The following is a 3,561-nucleotide window of genomic DNA, read 5'->3' as shown; positions in this document are numbered from 1 at the left end:
ACTATATCCATGTCACAGTGGGTATTCTATAAGGGCCTCTTCTCGGCCCCCTTCTAATAATTTCTCACTTGGTGGTCTCATCAGCTCACATGGTTTCAATTAGCATTTCTCTGTAGATGTTTCCCATGATACATATTCATCCTTGGTCTCTCTCTTGAGCTCCATTCCAGTGTCACTGTCTATTGGATATTCCAAATAAGATGTTCTATAGATATCTCAAACTCAATATATTTACAACAGAACTTATTATCTTTCCCCTCAAATTCTTTCCTTATTGCTCCAGCTTCTACCATCATCTACTATAAAGTTACCATCTATGTATTCGATTTATCTTATACATTTGATTTCTATATGCTATCTCCCTCAATAGAATGCATGTTCCTTGAGGGCAGAGGGTGTTTTATCTTTTTTCCTTAGAGCTAAGCATCCTTAGTGTTTAATACAACTATAGACGTGCTTAGTAAGTGGCTGCCACATCATAAACTTTAACAAATGCTTGTTGATTGAATTCCTTGAAAACATCTTTTCCTTCTCTTCCTGGAAGTTCCTCCTAGGTCATATGTTACAGCCTGGTCAAAAACACCACTTGCCACTTCATTATACTCTCAGTATAAGATTAATTTTCACTATTTCAGGAATTATTTCATACTACAGCTCAGAGACATTCAACATCAGTAGAATGATGGTACTAAAAAGATGGGTGTTTGTTTCAAGGAGAAATTTGAAGTCATTAAAGGAGCTGTGTGATTTCCAGAAGGCAATCCAACCTTTTCTTCTCTTTCAAAAACAATAAGAAAAAAACGAAGTCCTAATCTTAAAAATGTAAATCCAAGGTTGACTTTGAGCATGGCACTTGACTTTACTGAGGCTCGGTTTCCTCATTTGTGAATGAAAGGGGTTGAACTAGATGGTCTGCAAGATTCCTTCCTGCCCTAAATCTGCCATGATATGACTACAATCTGGGCTTCCTGACTTTTCAGAATCCTATAGACTCCAGGGATTTCTGCGTTGAACTTCAGAATTTATCAAGTTACTAGTTCTAAGAATCCAGAAGTGGAAGGGGACTTAGAGAACAATCTAGACTAATTCACTCATGACTACGAATGAGAAAACTGGAAGTTTTCTTCCAGACGGAAATGACTTGCTCAAGGTTGTTCAGGTCAGAGGAGGCAGACATGGCATTCAAACCCAGATCTTCTTATTCTGAACCCTATCTTCGTTTACCAACACCAAACTGCCTTTGGAATTACTTAAGGACTCCGAAACTAGGAGGGGGTTAGCTCAGATTTGACTTTGATAGTTGGGGTCCAAAGCCCTATTGGGAGGGTACAATAACTCTTAAAGGTAAAATAATGGGGAAGAAGAGTATTTAGCTATTGCAACACAGGTCTTCATCCATTCCTCGTTCGCCTCATAGGATCCCTCCTGGATGGGTTTGTGTAATCAGGCTACACCCAGGGCCAACCAGTTTAGACATGCTGGGGTTTCCAGAGCCAACCAGTTCAGACATGCTGGAGTTTCAGGTAAATAAGAATGTAAAGGGGGTGGGAACATGCTCAGGAAGCTCCTGGAAGGAGTCAGTGTAGTTCTTCAGGTCTGGAGCTGAATGCAGACACTGGGGTGAAATGTGTATGTGTGTATATATCTCCAGCCTCTTCACACGCTCCAGTCCTGAAGCATAATTCGGAACAAGCAGGTGTGTTCTGGTTTTCTTTTCTTTTCTTTCCCTTGTAGACTTTGATTTTAGTCCCCAGCCAAAAGCTGAGTCTACTCTGGTGCCCTAGAGTTCACAGCTTCATTGATCTGAAAAACAGTGTGTCTATACTATTCTTGTCTATTATACTTAGGAGTGTAAAAAAATTGTCTTTGTGGAGAAGAGAAAAGTCTTCCTCCATATCTAGAGATCAATGATCATGGAAGACAAAGAAGAGTTGTCTCTCAAGCCAAGGGTATTTCCATTCAAAACAAATTTTAGAAGGTCACACCTTAAAATAGCCATGCTGGAAAATTCACTTGATTCATCATATAACAATACAATAAGAAGTGAATTTTGCAAGGTAAATTTGCCCCTGGAAGTTTGCCCAGAGCTCAGCTTTCTCTCTGGCTGATTTAGATTATCAGGTGTGAACATGTGACAGACCTAAAATGGAAACCTCAGTTTACAAAATAAAAATAAAATCCCCTTTGAATTTATGAAAGATAAAAAGGAATGGGGAAATGGCACCGAATTAATATTATAATTAATACATTTCTAGTAAAAAAAAAAAGCTATTATTTTGCTCTTGTTGAGTATTTTAAAATATTTGGAGCTTTTACAAGGAGATTTGTCAGCACTTCAATTCTACAATGATTCATTGAGTGCCCAAACTGTGCCAGGCACTGGGCTTTAGGAATTTTGAAGAATAACAAATTGACCAACAAAAGGTACTTTCCACATGACAAAATGCATTTGAGACAAATCGTTTTCTATCAGCTGACCAAAATAGTTGGTGTCAAACTGACATAGTTGAAACTGATAATTAAGCTAATTTAAATTAATAAATATAATGACTGATCAACAGTGATTTCTCAAGCACCGTCACTGTTAACTCTTTGTTTTTCCCACTTGTAAGGTGGGGATGATGATGCTTAGACTATTGACCACATAGGGTTGTGGTTGGCAAAAGTAGCATGGGAGTATACTATTTTTTAGCCTTAAAGTGCCCGATAAATGTGAACAATTATTATTTTTATGTAAAAATTCTTCTGATCTTTTCAATGGAGTTCAGATAGAAACACTCTAATCTACCGATAAGAAAGTATCTTACTATTCCTTTATGTGTATTGTTCAACAAACTACTGTACAAGCAGATGTCATAACTGCCTTTTGTAGTTCAATGAAAGTGTTAGGAGAAAGGCTTATCTCTGCAGGTTCACTCAGAGCATCTTTGCAGTAGCAAACAGGATCAGAAGAATATGTCATTCTTACTGTTATACAAGTATTTCCTGTCAATGATACATCAGACAGTCAATAAGTATTTATTATATGCCAGTAACTGTGTTTGTATGGAATATTAGAAATACTCAGGTATCTAACAATGGCTTCTTCAGGGAGACAATTTTGTTTAAAGTTTCTGGTTTCTCTGGATATGCTAATACTAGTTGACTATAGAGTATGTGTGACTCCAGGCATATAAATGAATATTAAAGTGATATGAAGACAAAAGGAAAACTATGGTGGTGAAGGTAGATTGGGAATCCGGAGATCTGGGTTCTAATCCAAGCTCTGCAATTCATTCAATGTGTGACCTAAGATAAATCATTTCTCCTTTCTGGGACTCTCTTTTATCACTTATAAAACTGATATTCTCTTAATGATTCCTATTGTGTTTGTTCTTCTTCTCCTTCTCCTCCTCCTCCTCTTGCTTTTCCTTCTCCTTCTCTTTCTCCTTCTCCCTCTCCCTCTCCTTCTTCTTCTCCCTCTCCCTCTCCTTCTTCTTCTTCTTCTTCTTCTTCTTCTTCTTCTTCTTCTTCTTCTTCTTCTTCTTCTTCTTCTTCTTCTTCTTCTTCTTCTTCTTCTTC

General features: G+C 37.6%; 1 protein-coding gene across 7 annotated transcripts in view; it reads left to right on the top strand.

Moving 5' to 3' along the window:
- Positions 1–1,588: 1,588 nt before the first annotated feature.
- The window catches only part of SLC19A3 (solute carrier family 19 member 3), a 58,009-nt gene continuing 56,036 nt past the window's right edge, over positions 1,589–3,561 (top strand). For all 7 annotated transcript variants that reach the window (XM_027876015.1, XM_027876013.1, XM_027876010.1 and 4 more), the window contains exon 1: positions 1,589–1,696. The gene's annotated coding sequence lies outside the window, so the exon portion shown is untranslated. The remainder of the gene's footprint in view (positions 1,697–3,561) is intronic.

Source organism: Vombatus ursinus, unplaced genomic scaffold (assembly GCF_900497805.2).
Source record: "Vombatus ursinus unplaced genomic scaffold, bare-nosed wombat genome assembly UNPS02014810.1, whole genome shotgun sequence".
NCBI lineage: Eukaryota > Metazoa > Chordata > Mammalia > Diprotodontia > Vombatidae > Vombatus > Vombatus ursinus.
This window is presented reverse-complemented; position numbering and strand designations above follow the sequence as displayed.